Consider the following 15,138-nt stretch of genomic DNA (forward strand, 5'->3'; position numbering starts at 1 on the left):
GAGTTGAGATTAATATTCTGTTAAAATGTTGAGATCTTCTGTCAATACAACTAGCATGTAATTTGTTTTTATCCGATTATTAACTGTCCAAGGTCATGAACATGCTGTCAAGTGATTGTTAGTTTCTGGATTTTATATGGGTTTTGTGAATAAAAATATTAACGATCCTAAATCCATTTTACGACCCGGTTGTTCAGAGATGTTCATACGATAAGGAACGTTGATCGTTGTCTTGGGATGTAATAATGACCTTCAGGATTTGCCTTCCTTTCTATTTGTCTGTCAAAATGACCTTCAGGATTTGACTTCCTTTCCATTTGTCTGTCATAATGAACTTCAGGATTTGCCTTCTTTCTATTTGTCTGTCATAATAAACTTCAGGATTTGCCTTCCTTTCTATTTGTCTGTCATAATGAACTTCAGGATTTGCCTTCCTTTCTATTTGTCTGTCATAATGACTTTTCAGGAATTGCCTTCCTTTCTATTTGTCTGTCATAATGACTTTCAGGATTTGCCTTCCTTTCTATTTATCTGTCATAATGAACTTCAGGATTTGCCATCCTTTCTATTTGTCTGTAATGATGACCTTCACGATTTGCCTTCCTTTCTATTGGTCTGTAATAATGACCTTCAGGATTTGCCTTCCTTTCTATTTTTCTGTAATAATGACCTTCAGAATTTACCTTCCTTTCTATTTGTCTGTAATAATAACCATTACAAATGTTTGCACCTGTCCTAAGTCAGGAATCTGATTACAGTAGTTGTCGTCTGTTTATGTAGTTCATACGTGTTTCTCGTTTCTCGTTTTTATATAGATTAGACCGTTGGTTTTTCCGTTTGAATGGTTTTACACAAGTAATTTTTTGGGGCCCTTTATAGCTTGCTGTTCGGTGTGAGCCAATGCTCCGTGTTGAAGGCCGTACCTTGACCTATAATGGTTTACTTTTATAAATTGTAACTTGGATGGAGAGTTGTCTCATTGGCACTCATACCACATCTTCCTATATCTATATATTATGATTTGCCTTCCTTTCTATTTGTCACTGATGTCAGCTTTTTGTTTGAATTACGTTCTAGTTAAAGCTAGTTGCATGTACACTACAAAGGCAACTAGACTGAAGTATACAACCGTCTACAAAGCACATACAGTTAAAGACTGTTGTAATCAAATACTACTGCTACGACTAATTACTGCAAAACATATAGTCCACAAAACACTACATAGAAAGCTAAAGACTTAACCAAATAACAGCCTCCAAAACACTGTGCACAAAACAAATACTTTTACACACGCTTTGATATTTCTCATATCAAGTAACGATTAAAGTCTGACTGAATACAAACGATTGATGTGGCATTATAACATCTCCTTATTTGGGTCTAACACACAAAGAGTGTTGCGGTTAAAAATAATTTTGTAAGCGCTCAAACCTCCTCCTAACCTGGAACAGCGGTGTATAAACCAAACATATGAAAAAAATGTGAAAATCATTTTGAATGGCATGAATCATTAAATTGGTATTAAAAACACAACAACAGAAAAACAAAGGATACAAAGAAATGATCTAAGAGTACTGGCAGTGCCGGAAATTTAGTTCAAAACACAATAATATAACTTAAATAAGCCATCTTTTCTCAAACTAAAAAATCAATCAACACACCAAAAAGAGTGGATAGAGGAGCACAAGTGTTCATGAATAGATAACAATACAATTTTAGCTATGTATTAGTTATGTATTATATGTAGTAGTCAAGTGTTTCGGCACTGTCATGATTTATAACATATTTGTTTCCAAAATATCTCATATAAACTAAACATTTTCTAGGCGACAAAGGTTCCAGCTCAATCAGGCAGAGTTGATCTAAATGAATTGAGCTATTCTATTTAGTTTTGTTTTTGGTCATATAGCTCCTAATGTTTCTACGTATTTATACATCCCTGGCTTTCAAAAGATTGGATTTAAAAGTTCCTGATGAAGGTAAATCCAGAAAAGCTTCGAACGCAGAAAATTGTTATTATCAATTACAATAAATTGATGAAAGGATGACATTTTCCTTATACTTCGTTCAGTTTGTACCAGAAAAGATAAACAGGAAGGAAGGTCATGTACATTTTTTTGCAATTTTACATTTTAGTTAGATTTGATGGTTTACCATACGTGTTGAACTGTTTTATCAATTTGCTTTATCCTTTATCAAAAATCAATGAACAGTTTGAATTTATATAATTACAAACTGATTTTTTGTTTTATTATATAGCTAGATTGTTTTATTGCTGGTTATTGTATATTTCCGTTTTCTTTATTTATGTTTTCAATGCATCAAACAAACAATCGAAAGTCCTTCTGTATGATTATCTTGAATCCGACGGTAATGGCGAAATTCTTTGAATATTTGTAAAAGCTTTTTTCAAATAATATTTTATGTTAACCGGTTTATTAACAATATAGTATGGTCTGATAGTTAACACTATTTAATCAGAACAAACCTATGTTTTTATATGCGTTATCTGTCATGATTTTAAAGCAAACACAACACACCTTATACTCGTTTTATATTATCGGCTTCTGTGCATTTTTGTATTGAGACGACTCGAGACAAAAACTTTGAAAAATCATATAAAGACACAACAAAGCATGTTCTAAATGATTTAATCTTCTCTGATGTGACACAAAAAAAGTTACTGAAAAGAAGTTTAGCGCAGATCATTGATTATTAACGTTACTTTTTTTATTGCAAAAGTTTTGGGACGAATTGCACCAGGTAATTCCGGATAATAAATCGGACAACCCGAATCGTTCATTAGTTGTACCATACATGTATATATTGTAGTACTTCCATGGTTTTGTCTTTTAATCATGTATTAGACGTATATATCTATAGTTTCCTTGGTTTATTTAAAGAAATTATTTTCACAATTGAAATTCCTTGTCGTTACCTATGATAAGGCAGATTGAACAAGAGCTTTGATTTGTAATCCCGAAGGACTTTTCTAAGATACATATATTCGTAAATGTTCATCGCCATTGCTATGCGTAAACATTATAAACGTATTACATGCAAATAATGTATGACAAAACAAGAGAGAAAAACACACTAATACGTATAACAATTGCTGAAACTTCGTATATACACTGTCAAGTGTGTACATCAGTGGTTCTTTTATTCATGAAGTTATAGACTTTGAAAACTAGAAGTACACTTATTTTTCCTTGGAGGTCTGTATTTTTGTTATTTTACTTTTTATCGAAATAATGATATTCATTACGTCTTCGTTGACCGATATCTATTATGTTTTCATCTTTATATACTATTTAATATGCATTTGCCTTTTAAAAAAGGGCAATTCCCGTTGAATTAAACGTAGATCTATCATTAATAACTTCTTTTTATAATTCTTAATACGAAAGGTATTTCCCCCCTTAAAATCCGGTTGTAAAATCACGATGGTGATAATGAACGACCTTGTTGATGGCTTTTTATCATGTATTCTGACTATACCAAAAATTCAATAAATAAGTATCATCCATAGAATTTTGTTAGATATTTCAATTTTTTTTTTATGTATTTTATGTTATAGCATGAGTAATGAATGTGTTTTAAACCTTTTTTGGGTATGAAATATTGTATTTCCATGGTAATCATCAAAATTCCAACGTTTTATGTAAATTGTGAAGAGTCTTTTCATTGAAAGTTACAGTGAATCAATTGGGTTTGCAAGAGAGACGAAGAGTTCTATTTGCTAGTTTTTGTAGGGATACGAAATATTTAAAAAACGAAAATATGTAAGTTTATTAGTGCAATCAGTTAAGATCAGGAGTAAGTATCCCTACAGAATAAAGAAGTGTGGGAGAAATAAGATAACAACTCGACAAAACATATCTACAATTCTTATGTTCCTCCTCATATCGGAAAAGCGGATATATGCCGATCCGATTTTTTTAGTCGAAATCTTCAATTCTAATATTCCAATGTATTATTCCTTTGCATCACGATGCAAAGTTATTAGTTTCATACGACATTCGCGCCATCTTGAAATTATTACGTAACACATATAGATTCTCATTGGTTAGCTTATGATGTTTGAAAGATTCTATTGGCTAGACAAGACAATTTTATTCTTTAAAACCATTGTATACACATTATGGCTAGAATGAGATATAAAATTGTGAAAATGTCCCGGACAGGAGAAGATATTACATACGATGACATTACAGTATGGGTATTCAAGATCCGATCCGATACCCGATCAATGAACAATTTTGCCTGTGACTGGTTTACCTAGCTTAAAATGTCGTGTCCAATTCATGTTAATAAATGTTAATAAAAAGTAGGGACTAGGATGAACAAGTTTCTGAGTGGTCATCTGACTATATACGCATATACACCAACACTGAAAATGCATATATTACTGAAAATGATCTTCAAGAATTTTGTCAAAATACATGTATTCCATGTTATAAAACCAAATGATATATATATGAAAAAAAAACAGAAACACTAAGACCACATGGTTCCCCCAAATTGTGCATTATAATTGTTGTGAGAATGATCTAGAATTTAGGAGGTATCTAAGTCATCTGAAAACAAGTTAGTAAAATTACTGTGTAGGAAAACATGCATGATGATATCCATATGCAAATAAATATTGCGTAAAAATGACAAAGACGAGCTAAATACCAACACATGAGTATATGTACAAAGGAGATACATAACACATTTCCCATACTTAAACAACCACATCTTACTTGAAAGCATGATACAGCGAAGCACTCCAAAGCTTTTAAAAAAGCTAAAACTTGAACACACCTAGGGTTGACTGCGGTATAGTGATATGTAATCCATTGTACTTCTTTCATCTGGCAGTAAAACCCTTGCTAAAGTGGTGTGTCTGATATACTTTGCGGGGTATTTATATATTCAGATACGTCCGGTCTGAATGGAGACCAGGTCTCGCGGTCATAAACATTAAAATAGTTTAGGTGTTTCGAGAACAAATTTTGTACTCCGAGCACTGAGAAGTTTTAAGACCGTTAACTATGAAATTTCACGACTCGTATAGAGTTTAATGTTCTATGAACGTCAAAGAATCTCTGTAATTTTGAGGGGTCCGTAGATGGCCATTTCAAACGGCAAAATGTCTACACCCTCATTTTCAAGTAGCAGCCGAAACTATCACGACCCTTTTATCTATTATCGTTTGGAATATGCACGAAATATTTGTTATTGGACGTTAGGCAAAATAAAGTCGATAAATCAATCAACTAATGTATTATATGCGTTGAAAATATTCCAAATTTGACATTTCCACTCTACCTATTGCAAAATTTTATGACAAATAAACAAATGTAATTACTAGTAGATCTTTGGAAATTGTTTTTATTGGTATAAATATTGATATAGTCACAATCACGGTACTACAATCTGTCGATATCTTTATTTTGGCATTGCACAAGGTCATGTTTTTCTTTGACTGTTAATGACGTCTTTACACTTAATCCATTTGGATGTTGGATGTGTACTTTTTTTGTCTAAGATACATGATTTTTTATTAGTTGTTATTGGCTTCCAACTAGCTGTCAGTAACTGCGAGTACTCTCAGATATGTACTTGGTGTCTTTTTTGTTGTGGGTATGTATAAATATCCTGCCACGTCCGGTATGTGTTTTCGTAAGCTGTTTTTGCTTTGTATCGATCTGATGAGTTAAGCCCTTTTCAACTGATTTTAACAGTTTGTTCTTATGTTGTACTGTTTCACCACTGTCCCAGGTTAGGGGGAAGGTTTGGCGTCTATGATGTGCTCTTTTTATATGCCCGTCGAAATGACATATCCATCAGTTCCAAGCACGCTTGCGTCTCGTGGTATTATTTAACGTATCTTTGTTGTTTGCATATTTTGTTGCATCAAGAAATGTTTTCTTTTCAATTTTTTACTGTTTTTGTTATGGGCTTTTAATCGCTAGCGTCTCGTGGTATTATTTAGTGTACCTTGTTGTTTGCATATTTTGTTGCATCAAGAAATGTTTTCTTTTCAATTTTTTACTATTTTTGTTATGGGCTTTTAATCGCTAGAATGCGACAGTTACAAGCATGTCTCAAGTTTGAATTAAGGAAAGTTAACGTAATGTGATGATCTTCCTGATTTTTATGAAATGGAATATGCATTTAGAACTAAGATAGATAAAATTATAATAGTATCATAGCGTTCTAAATGCATACAAAATTTCATAAAATCCGAAATAGTGCTTATTACGTATACTTCGTTTTAACGGAGTTTTATTGGTATTTTCTAAAGCTTTAGACCTGATTGTGTAGTTTGTAAAAAGATTTTCTATTACATTAGGTAACAGTTTTATGTGATTAAAATTGTATAAACACATTAGGCAATTTCTGAATGTAAAGTGCACATATTGTGCAAAAGACCGATTAGTTAGTTTAACGTCACAGTGAAAGCTAAGATTTTTACTGTTTCATTATATACCATATTATCCTTCAAAATTACAATTCAAATTGATGTCAGTGCAAAACATCCTAACATTGATCTTGTCAGAAGTTTAACTTTGCTATCAAAAACATCAATTTGACATATATATCACAAATTAAAGTTTGGATTAGAATCCCTTTTAAACATTGCATCATTAATTTCAACTGTTAAATCACGCCTTAGTTTTGGTAAAATTCAGACAAAAACAGTATGTTTTTTTGTCATTACTGTTTTTCAATGACGTTGGTTTTGAGGGGAATTTAGGAGGAAATCATGCACTGAATATATACACAAGATTGGATTATTGACACTATCTATCCTGGTTACTGAAAACGGTCTTGATTACGTTTAGTACAAATTCACATGTTAAGTGCAACGTTGATGTCTTTAGACTCTTGTAGATAGGTGTCTCTGACAATCATACCACATCTCCTTATTCTTATATCTTAAGTATTTTAAAATTTTGATTTGTTTTTGTTAGGTTCTTCTGATTAGTGGTAAGTTAGTAATGTAATATCATACTACAATACTTAAAAAACTACAGCAAGTTAAAAAAGGTAAATAAAATCTGTTATGAAATGATAGATTTTAAAGCCTTTTGGAAAACAATGGTAAAATTACAGATAAAGAGAATAGCTTATTCCTTGATATTTATTCATTTAACCAATTATGTCAACTTCTAAGTTTTTAGTAATAGCATAAACCCATGATACCAGATTCTAGTAATAGTCATCAGAACCAGGAATACACGAGGACATACGTTTGAGAGACCAAATACTTCAACGTTTGGGACAAAAGCCTAAACAGAACACTCAAAACTGCATCTTCTATACTTGAGTTGAAGATGTCCCTGTTTGCAGACAAGTACATTATCATATTGTGGGTTTTACTTATTATTGAAGTACTAAGTCTCTTCCTTTCATTTCGATTAGTGGGATAAAATAAGAAAAAGAGATAGAAATCATTCAAGAAATACAATTTAATATAAACTTCAGTATTGCATACGACAAATACCAGAACAATATTGACATGAAAGATTGCTTGCAGTAATCAATAACTAGATCTACTGATACAATCATACAAACTTGCACTAAATATAAGCCGATGTAAACAAGATCTAGTGCATTGCAGAAAGTTAATATGTCCTTAGAATTCCCATACTGAGAGGAAAATAATGAAATATTTTAGTCGTGTTGCCGAATGTAAATAATAGAATAACTATTAATCCCCTTAAAAATAAGACGCGGGATTTTCTTAAATGAAATCATGCTGTACATATAATAACATGTTGTCTATCAAATTGACCAGTCTCTAATCTTCCGTTTGTATCCAAAGTGCTTGAAAAGGTCGATTAGACTCGCCTTAAAAACAATCATACGTCGAACTATCTTCACGACAGCCTACAATCAGCCTACCGTGAGAATCATTCGACTGATATTATTACTCCGTGTTCATCATGACATCACTCTTGCTCTTGACAACAACTGTTGCTAGATCTACTGGAACTTCCGATTTGATCGATCATTCTATTCTGGTGAAGCGGTTGGAACACTCTTGTTGGATAACCGGTACAGCACTTAGTTGGGTGAAATTGTATCTCAAAAGAAGATTCAACGCATCGCTGTTGGTTCTGTTCTTCCGAATGAAATTCATCTCCAATATGGTGTTCCTCAAAAATCGGTCCCGCGAACTTAAGTATTTGCCTCAAAAACCAAGCGAAGGACCTTTCAGACTTTCACCTCAAATTTGGTGGAATCATTGTCAGTGGTGTGCTTGAAAAACATAGGCATTTATTTCGATAAAACTTTGGCAATGGACATGCAAATTAGTGCTATTTTGAAATCCTGTTTCAATCAAATCTGAAACATTGGACTAATTCGTCCATTTATAACTAAAGAACTATGCAAAACGATAATATTCTTTCTAGTGACTTCTACTTTGGACTATGGTAACGTATTGCTGTATGGACTCGTAGCTACAATTATTTAGATTACAGCGAGTCCAAAACACAGCAGCCAGAGTCATTACAAGGAAGAAGAAGTACAACCACATGACACACAATCTTAAGTCTCTTCGTCAGCTGCCTGTAACCTATCGATTCCAATATCAACTGCCTTTGTCCGTGTGCAAGGCTTTGAACGAGGAGGCACCGATCTACAAGAACTAGTTACTATCTACAAACCGATGAGAGCAGTGAGATATGAAAATGCCATGCATTTAACAACGCCAAATTTAAAAACAAAAACATAGAAAAAAATGATTCGACAAAGCAGCCGCCGTTCTGTGGAACGATTTGCCAAGTAAACTACGAAACAGATTCTGTGAACGGTTTGAAGAAAAAACTGAAAATCATTTAGTCAGATACATTTTATTGTTTGTCAGTGAATTAAATAGTATAGTTGTATATGCATAATATTTAAAATCAGATTTTCATAAATTTTAACATATCTTTTTTCATCTTTTTAAAAAGTTATTAGTTATCATTCCTCATATGCTAAATTTTTATCATGGGCTTTCATACTTTATTACAAATACTTTCATCTATGAACTGGTATGTTGTAAAGCGCTTAGGGTAATTTTCATATTATATAATGCCCTGTTAAATAATGTATAATTTATTTATTTTTAACTTTGGTGCAAACTAGGCGAGACAGATATTAAAATACTTATTCGGATGATGAATTTGATATGTTATTTTAATAAATAACTTTATGAATGATTACACGTAATAAATAACGTCTTAACATACATCTAAAAGATTTATTTATTTCCTTGTTTTATTATAATCCTTTTATTTTGTTTTTTAATCGACTTTTTTAATGTCTGTAAATGTCTAGAAATTTCGCTCTGTGAATATTTTTAGGTCTCAAGCTATATGCAATATAGTACGAAGCGTCCTTTCCTTAATGCCTGCATAAAGTTACGAAAGGACTTGTTGGTATCATTTGCCTCTGCGTTCACTACCAGATGTCAGAAAGTAAGAACAAAATGCCATTCTGAACATGCACAAAATATATGCCATTGAACGTTAAGCAAACAGAAATAATCAACCATTTATAAGTATTATGCAACAAGGATAGTCCCGGCACCTGTCACCTAATAATGGCACATTCTTTGGATAAGTTTTTCATACGAGATTACATTCTGAGTTAAAAGAGAAATTTTTGGTATATTTTTCTTGGCTAGCACTACAAAATAAAATAATATAAGACATTAAATGTCATATTATAAGCCAGGTATCTTTGATGAGTTTTAATAGACGAAAAAGAAGATACCAAGGGAACGATAAAAACACTATCATATAGTAAATGAATTCAACAAAGACTAAGAATGATTTCCTATCACCATCATATTATTCTAAAGAAAAAAAAGAATGAAATATAAGCAAAAACCAACCGTTGACATGGGACTGTATTGTATGCACCAAAGCCATGCGCAGACTAGAATGTATAATGGACAATGAAAATAAATGTAATTTTATTTTCGAAGATATTACTGTGTCGCCTAAAGAGTTAAGTAATGCGACAGTAATTAACCAATGTTCAAATCTTGTAAATCGTTCAAGAAGAGACAAATCAAAGTAACAAACTAAAACTGAGGGAATCGCGTTCACTCTAAAAGAAACGAGACCGGTTGCGTCGACAGGGTAAGCGTCTCCTGCTATGCATGCGAATTCAAATTCAGTCAAAATGTCACAATCGGGATCAGACACAAGTGGTAAAACTGCAGATCAGACGACTGTACTGGTATCTAAATGTCAAAGACATAAAAACCTGTCGCTAGTGAGTTGAGATACGGAAACATCGTATCGGTGAACCAATTCGTTATGGTAACCGTTATATTTAAAAGGTAGGATCGATTTCAGTCGTTTCTCACAACTCTGTTTGGCAATTTGTGTGTAAGGAGCACATCTATGTTAACAAAGTCCGCATAGTTTGAACATACACGGGTGTAACATATTAACTGAGATATGTAAAAATGCCATACGACGGAGCAGATGGTATGTTACTGCTGAGAAACACAAAATTGACAATTTGAAAGTTGAAATCATCAAGTTTGTCATAATAACTGTCAAAAGAGATTTTTTTTGTATATTTCTGTGGGTTCTACTATAGCACCTGTCTTGTTGCTCATTTCTTGTAATATTCGGTGACTAATCGCATTCGGTGATTCGATGTTAAATAAGAGACCACGATAGTTTACGGTTATTCAGATCTTGTGAATACAATTTGAATATACAAATCTTTTGAAAACAACTGAGGGATTTTCAAAATCTACGTACACAAAGACACGAGAACGGCTCCCCCGACAAGGTTAGCGTATGCTGCTATGCATGCATCAACCGCCGTCAGAATTGATACTCAGTTAAAATGTCACGATAAGGAAACTGACACAATCGGTACACTAACAGTTTTGATTATCCTGGTGTCTTTAGATAAAAAACCACAAAATATCTTTCGTGAGTTCAGATAGACACATATAGGTCAATCAATTTGTGAAGATGACCGTAAAATTTGTATGGTGTCCTTCTACCTCATAACCTTGCTCTGGTAGTTTTTGCGTTATGAGTACATCCTTGTTAAGAAAATCGGTATAATGTGAACATGCACGTGTAACTTATGATGTTTAAACGCCTTACTTTGGAACATGCTGCTACTGAGAAATGGAAAGTTGACAAGGAGAAACTGAAATCATCGTCTTTTTCGACAGAGCGGGAATGATTTACCCTTCCGGAGCAGGATATCAACATAACATCACGCACGGTTTTTGGTGGGGTTCGTGTTGCGCAGTCAGTTTTCTATGTTGTGTTTTGTATACAGTTGTCTGTCTTTTAATCTTTTTTTCTCTTTTTTTGCCATAGCATTGTCAGTTTATTTTCGACTTATGAGTTTGAATATCCCTTTGGTATCTTTCGCCTATCGTTTTCGAAAATAATTTATAAACTAGAGCATAGTGATTGGAGTCATCACAGAGAGCTCCGCAGCATGTAAATAAGTAAAATGTAATGCTATTAGTGTAACTCCACGTAAATGTATATGCACAGGGGTGTTTAAGATCAACTATGTTTACCATGATCATGAACATACAAACTGCTTATGACGTCGTTACAGTAAATCCGTTGGATGTGTTCTAATTAATATTTTAGTCTGGGAAACACGATTTATGTATCAGTTGTAATTGGCTTTGAACTAGCTTTCAGTAATTGAGAGAACTCATAGATCGATACTTTTTGTCTACTAGTTATTTTATTTGTTTTGTTTTGTGCAAAACTGATGAGTCAAGCCATTTCCAAATGGTTTTTATATATAGTTTGTTCGTACTTAGATGTGATGTTAAACCACTGTCACAGGTTAGACAGGAGTTGAGTGCTCACAAACATGTTCAACCCCACCACATTCTGTATGTACCTGTCCCAAGTCAGAAGCCTGTAATTCGGGGTTGTCGTTTGATGATGTCTTTTATGGTCACCATGACAAATTTATGTCTCGTTTATTGATTTGTCATAAATCAGGCTATTGGATTACTTATTTGAATTGTTTTACAATTTGGTGGGCCTTTAATGCTGTCAATCCGGTGTGAGTTTCGCTCGTTAAATAAGACTGTATGCTGCTCATACTTGCTACAAGATGTCTTACACAAAGATGTTATTGTGGGTTGAATATCTATTCGGAGATGCCTTGATTCATATTTAGTTTTTGCAAAAACATTGTGTGAAATATGGTTACTTTAGGTCAAGTATGTCAATTTCAACAGGTTTTTATATAACAGTGACAAAATGAAAACAACATGTTATAAATTTAATGCGTCCGAAGCGCTTTACAACTGACAGTTCTTTTACTAAGTGTCCAAAATGTATCATCATGTTTATGTATCAATTAAAAACTGTATAATTTGTGAAAAACATTGAAGAATCGTACTACATTTGCAATTTAAAGGGTCAGATTATGGTACTTATACCTCTTTTTTTTATGATAAACCGAAACTCGCCATCATCTTTTGAATCTGTATCTGTGGTTTTCTCTAATTCGAGTTCAATTTATAAATAGATATAAGAGATGATCTTTTAAGTAGGGAGGTATTTTATGTTGAACTGCTTAATGATGAAAGATATTGCTTTAATTAATGACATTCCGATTATTAATGTCTTCCGTGATTTTCGCGAACTAAATATTTGAAAAACAAAAACTTAAATTAGAAACCTTTTAGAGCTGGTCAAACAAAAAAGAACAAAGAAAAAACTAAACTCGTAATCAGATCTCTGCATTTACTTTTCTTAATCTAAATTTACTCCAAAGTTGTATAACAACAAATCCCATTTAACGCTATCCGTATTGTCATGCCAGTACTAATGTACAGGCTATTGCACTGGTGATTTCGTCAGGAAGTAAGAGTCCACCAGCAGAGGTGTCTACCAAGTGGTAGCATTAACATTAGTTAACATTACATACTAGCACCGAATGAACATTTCGACAGTTAATGTATCTTCAGTGATTATCTAGGCCAAAATATTTGAAAGTCCAAAACCTAATACAAACTTTGAAGAGCTGATAAAACCAAAAAGGAACATAGGATCGACAAACCAGGACACAAGGAATCAGAGCTTTGCATTAAGGAGACGTATTCCTTAATTTAAACTGATTTCCAAAGTTTTATAACATCATTCCTTTATTTAAAATGAATTCCAAAGTTTTATAACAGCAATTTCAATGAATATTTAATGATTAGAATGAAGATTTGTAACAATTGTTTCCAAACATAAACAGATTGTAGGTATTCCTATGGGCACCAATTGTGCCCCTTTAATAGAAGACTTGTTCCTGTACTGTTATGAATCACATGTTATGGCCAAACTCAGTAAAGATCCGTCTAAATTCCATTTAATTGATAAAATCAACAACACTTACTTATTTGTTCGTTAAATAATCAAGAATTCTCTAAATATACTGCCGAAATTTACCTAAAAGCAACTTACTTTAAATAAATCAAATATTAACAGTAATAAGTGTCCTTTCCTAGATTTAGATATTTCAGTTTTACATCAGAAACTCTACACAAAAATTTACGACGAAAGGGATGGCTTTTTCTTTCCCTATTGTTAATTTTTTTCTTTTTTGAGCGGTGATGTTCCTCTGGTACCATCTTACAGTGTTTATATATTCCAACTCGTTCGTTATGCCCGTGTCTGTAGTGACGTTTTGAATTTCAATGAGCGTAATCTATGTGTTACTGGTAAATTATTAAGTCAAGGATTTCGTTACCACAAATTACTTAAAACCTTTACTAAATTGTTCCATAGATATAAAGATTAGGTTTGCAAGTTTGGCTGTACCTTTAAAAAAACTTATTTCAGACGGAATAACAAATCCTAAATTTTACGGTGATGTTGTTTACCGAGCCTGGAAATTTATATACGATCCGGGTAAACTTATCAATCCTTTAAATAAACTTATTCTAAACGGTTACCAATTCAACACTGTAATTAGATCTTTGAATATTGCGTTTATTGGTATAAATATTGATTTTTGTTATCAGTAAATTAAAATCATACTAATAGTTTTGTTATACACATATGCACTTTAACGGTACTAAAATCTGTCGATCGTTTGGCATTTTGGCATTGCACAAGGTCATGTTTTTCTCTGACTATTAATGACGTCTTTACACTAAATCCATTGGATGTTGGATGTGTACTGATTGATATTCTAGTCTTAGATACATGATTTAATTTTATTAGTTGTTATTGGCTTTGAATTAGCTGTCAGTAACTGCGAGTACTCTCAATTGAATTGTTTCATATTGTTCATGTCGGGGTCTTTTATAGCCGACTATACGGTATGGGTTTTTCCCATTGTCGAAAGCCGTACGGTTTCCTATAATTGCTTACATCCACTTTATTTGAACTTTGGTGGATAGTTGTCTCATTGGTTCATACCTCATTTCCTTATTTTTATATAATCTATACCAAGAGTTAATCTTTTAAAGGGGAAATGAATATATTTGCTTGTAGATGTGATGCATACCTGTGCAAATTTTACTTCAACGGTTAAGTTTAGTCCTCAGATGCTAGATGAGTAGCAACCATATAACCTGTTTTTAAGATAATGTAGGTCAGTATAAAAGCCTTGAACCAATATTAAGTAGACCTGATGTATCTGTATGCTTCACGGACTTTATTATGACGGCCTAGATATTTTCGTCCAACAGTAAGATCCTCGTCGGCTGGTTGGTCTTATGGAAAGGACTCGAATTCACAACCTCAGTGTTGACAGGCTAGTGATTCAGTACTTAGACCACTCAGCCACCGAGGCCATCCTGGTATCTTTGGTAATTTTTTGCAATTTTTATATTTTTTTGAAGAAAAAGTTAGTGTGGTTAGAATTTGCTACCTATTTTCAGAACAGATACCTAGGTAGAGGATAATCTAAGGCTCGAGGCCTTTTCTGGGAATAAAAAAAAAAACGTTAGGTTTATAAAATGATTTCAAATTAGATTTGTTTCCTTGCTTACTTCATAGGACCAGAACGAGTCGTTGTCATCACATTCGCGTCTGGCGTACAAAATTATAAGCCTGGTTTTTTTGATGAGTTTCTTTTATTTGGCGATTGTAGTCCGATAATTTTTTTTAAATCTTCTTTGAAGGCATTCAGTAGGCT

At 33.0% G+C, this 15,138-nt stretch overlaps 1 protein-coding gene and 1 long non-coding RNA gene across 4 annotated transcripts in view; one reads left to right on the forward strand and one right to left on the reverse strand.

The window, feature by feature from the left end:
* LOC127705964 (uncharacterized) overlaps positions 1-15,138 on the reverse strand; it is a 46,632-nt gene that overhangs the window by 8,134 nt on the left and 23,360 nt on the right. Inside the window, exon 4 of one of the 2 annotated variants that reach the window (XR_007984128.1) lies at positions 7,120-8,658. The exons of the other annotated variant lie outside the window; for it this stretch is intronic. This is a non-coding gene — a long non-coding RNA (uncharacterized LOC127705964). Of the gene's footprint in view, positions 1-7,119; positions 8,659-15,138 lie in introns of those variants that run through there. 2 annotated transcript variants of the gene reach the window in all.
* LOC127705943 (transcription factor ETV6-like) overlaps positions 1-15,138 on the forward strand; it is a 90,571-nt gene that overhangs the window by 7,058 nt on the left and 68,375 nt on the right. The window lies entirely within an intron of this gene.

This window comes from Mytilus californianus, unplaced genomic scaffold (genome assembly GCF_021869535.1).
Source record: "Mytilus californianus isolate M0D057914Y unplaced genomic scaffold, xbMytCali1.0.p SCAF_6, whole genome shotgun sequence".
In the NCBI taxonomy this organism is placed as follows: domain Eukaryota; kingdom Metazoa; phylum Mollusca; class Bivalvia; order Mytilida; family Mytilidae; genus Mytilus; species Mytilus californianus.